At 41.0% G+C, this 14520-nt stretch overlaps 1 protein-coding gene across 1 annotated transcript in view; it reads left to right on the top strand.

The window, feature by feature from the left end:
• tmtops2b (teleost multiple tissue opsin 2b) overlaps positions 1–14520 on the top strand; it is a 59498-nt gene that overhangs the window by 34993 nt on the left and 9985 nt on the right.

A 14520-nucleotide genomic window follows, 5' to 3' on the forward strand; every position in this document is an offset into this window, starting at 1 on the left:
ATCAAACAGACAGATTTCATCTTAACAGTTCAAGTGCAGGAAAGCTGCAAGAACAGGAAGAGATTAGAGCAGCCATGCACTTTTAAAGTAGCCTTAACCTTGTAGGGAACATTGGTCAGGGTTTGAGAGGTGATTTAACCCGTGTTCAGTCATTCAGCTCTGCAGAACTCGCTTTGTTTTATCTGCATTAGCAGCGCATAGTGGCTGGGTAAGGCTCTGCTAATGCATTACGGCTCTGACAAAGTCTAAACCGCTTCGCTGCCTTCTTAGTTTTTCTGTTGTTTTAATCCATTGTTGTAAAGCTAGGCTGGACCTCCGCCTGACCCCCCCCCCACGGTAGAAATAAGCAGCTTTCACAAAGTTCCCTCTAACTACATGGACCTTCAAAGGGGTCACATTAGATAAGGTTACATTTGCTGAGTCTTCCTTTGGACCATCTGTTAACTGCTGTTACAGTTGTGCATTTTGTGCTGTAACTGTCAAAATATTGTTTGCTTCAAAAAGAGAAGGTTCAAGGATATATATTTATTGAACAGCCTATATAAGTCCTACACCAGCTACTTTAAAGTCATAAATCACCAAATTGTTTTTTTAGAAATTCAGATGTTAAAAAGTGTTGCAGAATCAATCTTTGAAACCATTGTCTGTGGACGAGAAGTGGACTGAGTGTGACGTAGAGTGAGTGTGACGTCACCTATAGAAAATGTCTTACTCCTGGCTCCAACGAAAGGTCAATCGAGGGTTTTTTGCAATACGGACGCCATGTTGGAACCAGAGATTGTCTGTAAGCAGTGATTGGTCTGAGTTGGTCAACATTTCTAACCACTTTTCAAATGCAGTATAAATGTTCAAAACGATGTAAATGACCTGATCCATCGTTCTTATTATGAGACACACTTTGATTCACACAGTAACAGATTAGACCTAGACTTTTGATGAGGTGAAGATGTGACCGTACATTTGCTTCATATCCTTTATTTTTCTTGGATGAGGGCTGCAACCTGTATGTTCAGTTTACCTGGAAGTAATGAATGAATGAATTGAACTTTATTTATCTCAAAGGGAAAGGCGAGAGTGGTTGCCATAGGAACATTGACTCAGAACGACTCGGACCAATCACCAATCACTACAAATATTTAATATTTGGTTGGAGCTGGAAGCAAGTCATTTTCTATGGGTGACGTCACACTCACACTCCAATTCTCATATTCAGTCAATGTGATGAACCCTTTCTCCATGTTCTCCAGCTCCCCAAACCCCCACCCTCCCACATACAAATATCCCCAAACATTGATCTTCTTGGACTTCTCATAGACGGCTGTTCTCTCCAGAAATCTACTTAGATTGTTCGGCTGTTCACAATCTTTTTTTTTTTTAATTTCTAATAGAACGAAATAAATGAACCTTTGGATTCAGTCAAACAAACATTACTGACTACTCTATCAGGAACACTTTTGAAAACAACAGTTTGCAATCTGATCAATACAAATGGCACATTCAGTATAAAGTAAACAGACACCTTATAATAAAAAAGGACACTGAAAAAAGTTTTTCTTATGATTTATGAAAGTGCTTAGGAATTGCACTACTATTTTTTTTGATGTACTCAGCGATAAAACTAAATGTTCTTACAAAAGTAATCAATATTGTTTCTAAAGCAGCGATGCAAGATGTGATTACCTTATAATACTTCCGTCAGCACGTAGATACTGAACACTTTAAATAAACAAAGTAAGGGTTTACAATAGTCTCTTTTTATTGGCCATCAAGTAATGAAGTAATACAGAGTACCTGAAAGTACACAACATAAGTAACTTTAAGGTAACATTCCTCAGCATTAAAAAAAGAACCCCTCCAACTGCATCTGCAGCTACTACTTCCCCGAATTCTCTGTCGTGTCTTTTTTCCTTTGTGTACCTGCAGCTGTATCTAGTTCTCTCCATCATAAAGAAGCACAGTGATTCCTCCAAGCATCCCTACATCCTCCTCCTTATACTTAACTGAGAAACTTGGATCCGGACTGCCCCCACATCACTTTACCACTCACCTACTTGATCCCTCATCTTTTTACAAGCTGTTGCCCCCTCAGTAACCTTAGCAATCCCACTACTTAATAACACATGTCTCTGAAGAGGCAGTGTCCAAAACACATTTGAAGAAGCCTGGATTAGACCTCTGCTGAACAACTCACCCCAGACCTCTTACTAGCAGCATTTTATCAGATTTGGAATGCTTGGACACAATTCTAAATAGTTTTTCTCATTGGACATTTGATTGAAAAGGTTCTTCTTTCAGTTGTGGAAACTCTTTGCACAGAAACAGTGCCTTGAAAAAGTATTCGGCCCCCTTGAACTTTTCAACCTTTTCAGGCAACCACATTTCAGGCTGCAAACAAAAAGATATAAAACTATAATTTTTAGTGAAGAAACAACAACAATCATGAAGTAGAACGAAATTTAATGGATATTTCAAACTTCTTTAACAAATAAAAAACTGAAATATTGGGCGTGAAAAATTATTCAGCCCCCTTAAGTTAATACTTTGTAGCACCACCTTTTGCGGTGATTAGAGCTGTAAATTGTTGGGGGGTTTGTCTCCATCAGTTTTGCACATCGAGAGACTGAAAGTTTTGCCCATTCCTCCTTGCAAAACAGCTGGAGTTCAGTGAGGTTGGATGGAGAGCATTTGTGAACATTTTCCACAGATTCTCCATTGGATTTGTCTTGGCCATTCTAACACCATGATATGTTTATTTGTGAACCATTACATTGTAGTTTTTGCTTTATGTTTTGGATCATTGTCTTGTTGGAGGACAAATCTCCATCCCAGTCTCCGGTCTTTTGCAGACTCCGCCAGGTTTTCTTCCAGAATGGTCCTGTAAATGGCTCCATCCATCTTCCCATCAATTCTAACCATCCTCCCTGTCCATGCTGAAGAAAAGCAGGCCCAAACCATGATGCTGCCACCACCATGTTTGACAGTGGGGATGGTGTGTTCAGGGTAATGGGCTGTGGTGCTGTTACGCCAAACATCACGTTTTGTTGTTACCAAAAAGTTGGATTTTAGTTTCATCTGACCAGAGCACCTTCTTCCACATGTTTGGTGTGTCTCCCAGGTGGCTTGTGGCAAACTTAAAACAACACTTTTTATAGATAGAAATGGCTTTCTTCTTGCCACTCTTTCATAAAGGCCAGATTTTTGCAGTATGCCACTGATTGTTGTCCTATGGACAGACTCTCCCACCTCAGCTGTAGATCTCTGCACTTCCTCCTCTTGGCTGCATCTCTGATCTGTCTTCTCCTTGTTTGAGCCGAACGTTTAGACTTTGCAGATTAGCAGAGGTCTGATACTCCTATTTCAATAATATCGCTTGCACAGTGCTCCTTGGGATGTTTAAAGCTTTGGAGATCTTTTTGTATCCAAATCCGGCTTTAAACTTCTCCACAACAGTATCCTGGACGTGCCTGGTGTGTTCCTTGTTCTTCATGATGCTCTCTGCGCTTTAAACGGACCTCTGAGACGATCACAGAGCAGCTGCATTTAAACAGAGACTTGATTACATGCAGGTGGATTCTATTTATCATCATTAGTCATTTAGGTCAACATTGGATCATTCAGAGATCCTCACTGAACATCTGGAGAGAGTTTGCTGCACTGAAAGTAAAGCGGCTGAATAATTTTGCACGCCCAGTATTTCAGTTTTTTATTTGTTAAACAAGTTTGAAATATCCAATAAATTTCATTCCACTTCCTGATTGTGTCCCACTTGTTGTTGATTCTTCACAAGAAAACTAGTTTAAATCTTTACGTTTGCAGCCTGAACTGTGGCAAAAGGCTGAATAGTTCAAGGGGGCCGAGTACTTTAAATGAGGCACTATAAATGAAGACAACCTCATGCTTTCATCCAACTTTGTGGGTTGCTATTTTATCTTTGTACATTGTGTGATCTGTGCATCTGTGGCATCGTTCTCCGTTAAACTATATCCGACTTCTGTTAGCAAATTTCTAAAGTGTCCAGAAAAGGGAAGGAAAGCAGCTCTGACTGTTCCATCAGCACTCCAATGACTATTGTGTCTTTTTTAACAGTTTTTTTGGCATAGAAATTCGCAGGCTCAGTCATGGTCTTAAAAGGTCAATGTGCTTCAGTTGGTCTCCAGTTGATCGTGTTTGTTGTTAGACTGATCTCTTAACTCTGTCATTTTTAGTTCAGTCACACAAAATCGCTTCAGAGCTTCATAAGCCTTGATCTGTCTGTCACTGGTTTTATTTTACAAAAAATATTTTTCTTTCTTTCAAAACTGTTGGTCTCAATTTTCAGTTTGTCCCACTTCTCTTTTCAATTATATTTTTCTCTCCTTAAGGTAGCTTTATGTTTGTAGCACTGCGCATTTTAGAGTTTTAAGTATCATCTCATTTGTGATGCCATTTCTCTCCATCTGCCCCTTACATTTTTGGCCCTCTGTTGTCTCCATCCCCATCTCCTTCACCATCAAGCCCAAGCTCATGGATATGTTGTCCTTGGTTTCTTCTTTGCTGTTCCACTTCATAGTTGTTTTCCAGCTCACTTGATAGGGATCTGCCTGCAGACAAGATGGCGCCTGACACAATCAGGCAGAAATTATTCAACTTCCCCTAACCCAGAAGGGTTCAGAATTGTTCTGTAAATATTCTGGGCGGGTCACAAGCTCCCTGCTCTGCTCTGATGCACTTGCAGACGAATAGATCCATGTACGTCTTTGTTTTCCTCGTCGGATCTGGTTTCTGGATCAAATCTGTACGGCTGGATTGCTCCAAATTTGATCAATATTTTTGTTGCACCGGTTATGTTGGGTGTTGGTTGTGAGAGGCTGTTAAGCTAGAGGGAGAGCATGCAAACGGAAAGCCCTCAGCCACGGGTAAGGGAAGGGGGGGTGGGGTTGCTCTACACCAACAGTTCCCCAAACAAATCAGAGGTAAATTTCTAATTAACTCCTGCCGCTCTGCAGAAACTATGTCCTAGAAAATGACAGTTTCTCTTTATGTGGCTAAAATTGGCATAATCATAATTCTGAGACTGGGAACACTTAAAATAGATCAAAAGATGATCGGAGTGGGACTTTAAGTTAAACTTGAACCCTCTTTAATTGTGAAGACATATGCACATGCATTATTAACTTGCAGCTACACTGAAAGCAGTTGAGGTTCTATGCTAGAACCTTATCAGCTAGTTTCAGAAAATATTTCTTCTGATTTGATCAAAAATCCATGATTTGGATCTCTGAATCTAATTCCAAATTATTACAGATGTTCTACTTGCAACCAAAAGTGATTATTTTTACACATTTTGTTTCCATATTTCCAATTTCTCTACAATAACATCAATTAATGTGCCAAACATTTACTTTCAATGGCAAGTACTCTACCAGCACTGCTAACAAAAGCTCACATATGCTGACAGGAAACACGTGTTCTCGAGATAGGGGACTAAAGGTCAATAATGTGAAAAAGTGGTTGGTTGGGGTTCCCAGTCTTTTGTGTTGTATATCTAGATTACTATTTATTTTTTAAATATATCCCACATTTATCTCAGTGGTCAAAAACCTGTAAGATCCTTTGAATAAAAGCATCTCCTAATAACTAAATGCACATAGCAGGGTTGTGGATGGGTAGGATTTGCGGAATCAGAATGTGTTCCTTTGGTCTTTATAAAAAGAAGTGGGGGGGGGGGAAGCGGGAAGCAGACTAACATTGGGAGTTGGGTCATCTAGACCCACTAGACAGTGCTCTGAACCATTTTTCTTCAATGATTTGTGATCTTCACTGGTGTCCATGGATTACATGAAATCTTTCCACCTTTATCCACCTTTGTCATGGTAGGGAGAACACGTCAATGTAAGGGTGGGTTCAGCTAAGATAGCACAAGGGTTAAAAATGTCCACTTTTACTCTTCAGACCGATCGTTGAGGTCTTCAAACTAAACCAAAAACCAGCATTAGGACCAGAGATCTGTCCATTCAAGCTGTCGCTCCTCGTTTTTGGAACTCCCTTAGGTCCCGGGTCAAGACGTTATCATTCAGAAGAGCTTATAGTTGATTTTAGTCCTTGTTTTACTATGTTTTTGTTTTTCTTTGGACCCTTAATAGATCTTGTTGTGAATATTGGATTTTACTACTTTTCTGTGTTTGGTTTAGATTTTATGCTTTTTTTTTGTAAAACACTTTGATTCTTTTTGTGAAAAGTGCTAAAGTAACAAAGATATTCTACTTTATTTTATTCTATTCTAGTTAATCATTTTCCTCTACAGAGGACACATTTGCATTGCTTGGTCATGTGTGCAGAAACATGGTTTTTTTTATTGTTTCACAAATGTGGCCCTTTTTTCAAAAAAAATTGGCAAAGCATTAGTCCTTGTTTTTTCTTTTTGTTTGTCTTCAAGCTCTTGGAGGCAACATTACACACATGTCCCAAAGTAATGCTGTCCTGCAGAGATTAGGGCTGCAAACTTTGGACAAACATCTGGACTGATTGCAACTGGTAGGTTTCTTCTGCCAGCAGAAAAAATAAGTGTTGTTTTTGTGCCCTCATCTTCTGACATACACTCAACAGAATATTGGAAGTATGGAACCAACCATCATATTTACAAAATAACAAAAACGCACAATTTGATAGAAAAAGTTTCTGCCTTGTCGACGCCTGAAGGAACATCAAAATTCTTCCTAAGAGCCACATAGAGCCTCAGGGAAACTGCTTCAGGCTTTCCCCCCAAATGTTAAGAACTACCAAAGCACAGATTTAGTAAAAAAATCCCTCAAACCCACACAAGTGCTTCCAACAGACACACTTTCTGCAAAATAAAGATATATCTGTTTAGGTTCACAGTGGATCACAAAGATTTAAAGGCTGAACTGCATTTATGTATTTAGGCATGCAATCCTAAAGCTACTGTATGTTCACACCGCCCTCGCCAATGCGCGTTCAAGTGACCACGTCCGATGAAAGGTCTACGTAAACGCACGTTTCAGGCTTCCCTGTTGAAAACTTGTGTTCACATGTCACCAGGCACAAACGTTTTTCAGGTTCTGAATACAAAACGCACAGCCATTTTTCATGCAGGTCAAACTTAAACCAATCGGGGACTAAGATTTGGTAGGGAATATGCATGACATCCTAACCATTTTAAAATTGTTCATGAAGGATAAATTAATAATTGCGGTTTGTACCTGGCTGGGATTTTATTTATTTATTGAACATTTATTTATCCGGGCATGACAGATTAAGAACACTTTCAACGGTGGCCTGACAAAAGTCAAGACCTTTTGAGAAATGAAAGGAGTTACAGAAAACTCAGACAGAAACAATCAGATTAAAACAGCAATAGCGCAAGACTGTCATTAGCATCATTCAATAATTAAAAATCATTAGAATCCCAAACAGGTTGCAGGTTACAGACAGTAACCTACAAGATTCTTTTTAAAAACTGCCTTTAAAATAAAAGTGTCCAGTCTAAGCGTTTTTTGTAAATCCACCAATCTCTGGGTGCTGCAGACTGAAAGGATAAAGATTCCAATGAGGAGTTGGATTAAGGGGCTGTTAACAGAATCAGTTTTGCAGAGCGGGTGTTGTACATGGGGGATGAAGTGTGCAAAAGCTGGCTTAAGAAGGAGAAAGACCAAGGAGAGTTTTGTAAATTAACAGCAACCAGTGAATGTTTACGTTGAGTGAATAAGGAAGTCCAGTTTAGTTAAGAGTACAGGGTGTAATGGTGGTTTTGAAGGGAGTATTTGTTATAAATCCTCAATGGCAGAATGGTAAAAGGGTCCCATTTTTTCATGCTTATGAGCTGATCTGTAAATGACATTGTCATCATCAAACAAGGAAAGGATTTGGACCAATGGTAGAGAGGGACGCATTCCATGAAGAAAGCTTCATTTTGACTTAACTTTTGACAGCAAACGGTCAATGTGGACTGAAAATATGAAATCTTTCATATATTGGAATAGAAAAAAAGAAAAAGCCTGAAGCAGGATTTGTGAGATTTGCACCGCTTCAACATCCACACCAAGCCTCTTCTAGGTGTGAAATGAAGAAGCCCCTTCCTGCTTATCCAGTGTGAACATCACTGGTTAGACGTGTGTTCAAGAAAGAGCGTCGCATGCCCGGTGTGAACGTAGCATAAAAGAAGGAATTAATCCTCAACGTACATTAAAACCAGTGTAAGACTTTAAAACACAGCAGAAAACCAGAGAAAATTCAATGAGAGGAAAATGTTGGATTTAGGCTGAAAATAACAACCAAATCCTTCAGATTAAAGAGAAAAACTCAGTTATTAATTTGAGTTAAAGTGTATTGTATTTTAGTTCTAAAATTAACTCATACACTTTGGGAATGCTATGTCTGCAGTGGAAATAAAATAGGATTTATCTCACAACAATGGAAAAATAGGTCTGCTGTCAGCACCAGTTGTCAGGATTTTAGGATGTGAACAAAATAAAACCTCTTAAGCTAACACATGAATAAACATTAGAGCTTAGTAGAGTCAATATTACAAACAACTCTTCACAGACAGAAGGTAGGGGATGGGAGATAATTCGGCATAATCTCAGTGGTAAAAGACATGTGACTGGTTCTTTATTCCTCAGTGTTGGTGTACTGAGCCATAAAAACACCTGTACTCGCCCTGTATAAAAAAAAAACAACTTAAAGTGGAAGAAAAGCAAAGTTAATACTCAAATTGTTATAAATCTTTACAACAAAACTCTCGTTTTTCAGCTAATTCTTCATTTTAGCTGCAGAAATATAAGCCCTTCTTCTGCCTCATAATGATCATCCGTAATCATTGACTGAAATGATCGCTTTGACTGAAGTATTATTGATCTGAAAAAGAAAAGGGCAACATTTCATTTCAGTTTGCCTCTGCAGCTATGCCACAGTGTGTTCTCTCACTAAAGTCGTGTCCTCCATTAGTGGAACTGCGCTGCTAGCAGCACAGGACCAGATAAATCCCTGGAGGCTTTTTAAATTGAGGTATATGCACATTAAAGTGTCTGAAAATCTCAAGTAAATTAGGACAAAAAACAATAAGCACACAAGTCCAATAACAAAACACCACTCGGGTTCGGGGGGCATTCCTACCAATCACGCCCCTCCAGGTGTCACTGTCATTGCCCAAGTGGGCATTGAAGTAAAGCCCCCCCCTGATCTGAACCCGAGTGGTGTTTTGTTATTGGACTTCTGTGCTCGTCATAGTTTGTCCTTAATGAACACCATGTTCGAGCACAAGAGTGTCCATCAATACACCTGGCATCAGGACACCCTAGGCAGGAGGTCAAGGATGGACTTTGTAGTTGTTTAAGGCGACCTTCGGCCCAGGTAAAGAGAGAGGCAGAGCTGTCCACCGATCACTACCTGGTGGGGAGTTGGACGGGCGACAGTGGCTCAGGCGGTTGAGCGGGTCGTCCAATGATCGAAGGCTCGGCGGTTCGATCCCCGCTCCCACCAGCCAAAATGTCTTTGTGTCCTTGGGCAAGACACTTCACCCTCCTTGCCTCCAGTGTGGCTCCACTGGTGTGTGAATGTGTATGAATGTCCCGGTGATGGTCAGAGGGGCCGTAGGCGCGAACTGGCAGCCACGCCTCTGTCAGTCTGCCCCAGGGCAGCTGTGGCTACAACCGTAGCTTACCATCACCAAGTATGAATGAGGAGTGAATGAATAATGGACACAATGTAAGCGCTTTGAGCATCTGGAAAAGCGCAGAAAAATCCAATCCATTATTATTATTATTATTATTATTCGCTGGCAGGGAAGGAGGCCGGAAAGACTTGGAAGACCCAAATGTACTGTGAGGGTCTGCTGGGAATGTCTGGCTGAGCCCTCCGTTAGGGAAGTCTTTAACTCCCACATCCGGGAGAACTTCAAACAGGTACCGAGGGAGGTTGGGGACATTGAGTCCGAGTGGACCATGTTTTCCACTTCCATGTCTCTGCTGCTGCTTGGAGCTGTAGTCGCAAGGTCTCTGGTGCCCGTTTGCGGCGGTAACCCTCGAACCCGGTGGTGGACACCGGAAGTAAGCGATGCCGTCAAGCTGAAGAAAAAGTCCTACCAGGCCTGGCTGGCTTGCAGGATTCCAGAGGCAGCTGACAGGTATCGGCAGTCTAAGCGAGCTGCGGCCCGGACTGTTGCGGAGGCAAAAACTCGGTCCTGGGAGGAGTTCGGTGAGGCCATGGAGAAGGACTATTGGTTGGCCACGAAGAAATTCTGGCAAACCATCCGGCGCCTCAAGAGGGGAAAGCAGTTCTCCACAGGCACCGTTTTGAGTACAGGTGGGGGGCTGTTGACTGCGATTGGGTACATTGAAGGGCGGTGGAAGGAATACTTCGAGGATCTACTCAATCACACTGACACACCGTCTTTTGAAGAAGCAGAGAACGAGGACTTTGGGGTGAGGCTGTCTATTACCAAAGCTGAAGTCACTGAGGTAGTCAACTAGCTCCTCAGTGGCAAGGCTCCAGGAGTGGATGAAGTCCGCCCTGAGTACCTCAAGTCTCTGGATGCTGTGAGAGTGTTTTGGCTGATACGTCTCTGCAGCATCGCGTGGCAGTCGGGAACTGTACCACTGGACTGGCAGACAGGGGTGGTGGTTCCCCTCTTTAAGAAGGGGGACCGAGGGTGTGTTCCAACTCAGGGGAATTACACTCCTTAGCCTTCCTGGGAAAGTCCATGCCAGTGTACTGGAGAGGAGAGTCTGTCCGATAGATTCAGATTCAGGAACAACAGTGCGGTTTCCGTCCTGCTCGTGGAACAGTGGACAAGCTTTACACCCTCTTTAGGGTGCTGGAAGGATTGTGGGAGTTCGCACATCCAGTCCATGTGTAATCTGAGGCCATGGCCATAGTTCTCAACCGGATAAAGGTAGTTTCAATTCAATTTCAATTTTATTTGTATAGCCCAAAATCACTTTGCCATTTCTCGGTGGGTGGAGTGTCCCTGCCCCAGGTGGAGGAGTTATGCGGTCGCTGTATCGGTTAGTTGTGGTGAAGAGAGAGCTGAGCCAGAAAGCAAAGCTCTCAATTTACTTGTCGATCTTCGTTCCAATACTCACGTCATGACCCGAAGAACGAGGTCCAGAATACAAGCGGTGAAATGAGCTTCCTCCGTAGGGGGGCTGGCCGCTCCCGCGGAGAGCTCGGAGTAGAACCGCTTCTCCTCTACATTGAAAGGAGCCAGTTGAGGTGGCTCGGGCATCTAGTCCGGATGCCTCCTGGACGCCTCCCTGGAGAGGTGTTCTGGACATGTCCCACTGGGCGGAGGCCCCGGGGAAGACCCGTGACACGTTGGAGAGACTAAGTCTCTCGGTTGGCCTGGGAACGACTCGGGGTCCCCCAGAGCAGCTGGAGGAAGTGGCTGGGGCGAGGGAAGTCTGGGCATCTCTTCTTAGACTGCTGCCCCCGCGATCCAGTCCCGGATAAGCAGAGGAAGATGGATGGATGGATGGAAATAAAAATGAGCCTGTTGTTGAGTCACTAAAGCGTCTTATCTGGAAGAACTTATTCACTTCATGTTACCTCTTTTTACCTACCAAACACAAGCGTAGCTTAAAGGCCAGGATGAGAGAAGGAACAAATCATGTGAGATCATACATACGATGAGGCAAATATTTTAAAGTCCCAGTGCTCTTTTCAATATGACTATGCAGTTTTTTAGCTACAGTCTAAAAACCTGTGTCATTTTCTAGGACATAGCTTTTCTGCAGAGAGCAGGAGTTCATTACAAATTCGCCTCTGAGTTCTGGGCAGGTGTGTTGCCATAGAGTAAGTCCACCCCCACTTTCCATCAGCCTTAACCCTTGTGCTATCCTAGCCACTTTACCATTGGGAGTTGGGTCATCTAGACCCACTAGACAGTGTGCTGAACCTTTTTCTTCAATGATTTGTGATCTTCACTGGTGTCCATGGATTACATGAAATCTTTCCACCTTTATCCACCTTTGTCATGGTAGCGAGAACACTAGAATGTAAGGTTGGGGTCATCTAAGATGGCACAAAGGATAAATATGAGCTATATGTATACAAGCTTTCCTGTTTGTACATTACTGGTGCAACAAAAGTGGTGAACAATTTTAGACCTATCCAGCCGTACAGTTTAGATCCAGACTCCAGCTCAGACGAGGAAAACAAAGATGTACATGAATCCATAGGTCTACGAGTGAATGCATCAGAATGGAGCGGAGCAGGAAGCTTGTAGCCCACTGATTGTAGCTTCTACAACACACCTACAAGCTTTCTCAACAGCATTTTTTTCCTTTGCTTCTGATTCAGAAATATTCAGAAATACTATTTCAATCTTAATTGTCTTTACATATGTCCTTCATCATCAGAAAAATGCCAGAAGAGCATGTCAAAAACACAATTTTCATCAGAGTGGGTCCTTAAGATGTGTATTAACATTGAAATCTAATTACTTAATGATAATTAGTGAAAATTGTAGAATTCCAATCTATTTGTTATCTATGTAGGTAAAACACCAAGTAAAAATATTTGTCCTCATTTTCAGAGGAGTCAAGTAAACATCAAATATCAGTTCAAAAATGAATTTAACGCCCACATAATCGTGTGTGTCCTGCCAACTTGACCATTAATGAAAAGCTCCAGGTTCAAGCTGACAAATTGGTTTCAAATCAGCTCTATCCAAACCAATGATGGGACAGTTTTTAAGTGTTCCATCAGGCTTATGGAAGGACAAAAGATTGGAGCACCATTCACAAAAGAAAAGAGCACCAAGGAATACGTCACTTTTAAGCATAAAGAATGCCATAAACCGAATTACAATTTACTTTTACTGTGCCAGGGGTAATGCAAGTTCATTAAAAAGAAAATCCTTGTGTTTTTTGACACTTTTCATTTTTGGTTTTGACTGAAAAGTATAAAAGCAGACTGTTAAATCCCTGTCGTTGAATGCAGGTTGCCAACAAACTGATTTTGTTGTAGAGATGAAGACACACACACATGTGGACATCAGCCAAACATGCTGTTTGGGCTGTTTTTTTTATATAAAACACAGCATTCATTGTTTATTATTACACATAATTCATTTATGAGTAGTTTATGATGTTCTAACCTAATAGTACAAGTAGTTCTAAATGTATCCTTCCTCTGATCATAACCAGGGAAATATAATTTTTCCTCTGTGTCTTTGACTGCAGCTGTGTTTAATTTTAGGTTGTTATATTGATTTACTTTGGAAGTTCCAGCTCAACGAAGAATTTTAAATTCAATTTGGTATTTCAAAATTTCCGGTTATTGAATTTGTATAGGAGCAAAAAATGGTCAGGATGACCTGAATGAAAAGAACATTTTTGCAATACTTTTCTATAGCTCTTCAGGTATAGTTTGCATCAATGAAGTGTCAAATTATCTGGGAGAACTTTGTTCTTGAGAGGAAAGTAAGAACCAAGTGTTGGATATAAAAGGCTTTTTGCTTAGATCTGCCAAAAACATCTTCCAGACTTTTCTTGAACTCAAACCACAGTATTTTAGGCTGTTGGAAGCCTGTGAGGCTAATCTGTACAAATATGTTATCAACTTTTTTCTTTTTAATTTCTTTGACACTGAACTAAAAAATAAACCAGGGTTCGTTTGGTCATGAGAGACCTAGTTTGGGAAATTGAAAAATGAAATTTCTAAGTCCGTGAAAAGTTTGTAAAAAAATCACATCTTATGTAAAGTTTTAGAAAAGTCAAGACATTTTAATATTTTGGATGCAAAAACATAAAAAAATTAAATATTTTAACTTGAAATTTGAATTTAAATTGTGGCAGAAATTCAAGCTCATGCTATCGGTGATGGAATTTACGTTGTGGTAAAGCAGGTTAAGTTCTCAACAGTTCGGAGTGTGGCACAAACTCGCTATCAGATCAGACATGGATTATAAAATGCTACAAAGTGTGGCTTTAACAACAAGTGACTTTTCGAAGAGGAGTATCAACTGTGGCTTATGAAACGTGCAAAATGCAGACATTGCTCCAAGTCCTTCAACATAAGTAGCATGGAAGAAGCGGAGCATCCAAAGGAATTTCTCTATGTCATGGAATGGATTACTATAGCTATTTCATTAGATTAAAAAAAATGGGTGATCTTCATTCTAATTTTTTTGTGTATTAGAAAAAAAACAACCTAGATCTACGTTTAAATCTTTTCCGTGATTTCCGATCTAATATTTTAAGAACTACAATAGCAAAGAACTACAAACAATAAAATCACCCTTTTCAAAAGAGGTTCAAAAGTGTGTAGTACTTTACAAGGACTCATTTAGGAAGACAGAGAGGGCATGGGGCTTGATCGCTTAAATGTTGGAAAAACGAGGAGACCCGGACGAACTACCCGACGACGGGACAAACCACTCCTCCGGGATCAAGGGGGGAGGCGGGGCAAACATGAGACTCAACGGAGTTGCTGTAAATTAACTGACGATCTAAAGACGGAGTCCTCACGCAACGCAACGATAATGCACTGCAGAAGGACCAGTGTCAATTCGGGATAAATCTG

Source organism: Oryzias latipes, chromosome 21 (assembly GCF_053564925.1).
Source record: "Oryzias latipes strain Hd-rR chromosome 21, Olatipes_Hd-rR_3.1".
Taxonomy (NCBI): domain Eukaryota; kingdom Metazoa; phylum Chordata; class Actinopteri; order Beloniformes; family Adrianichthyidae; genus Oryzias; species Oryzias latipes.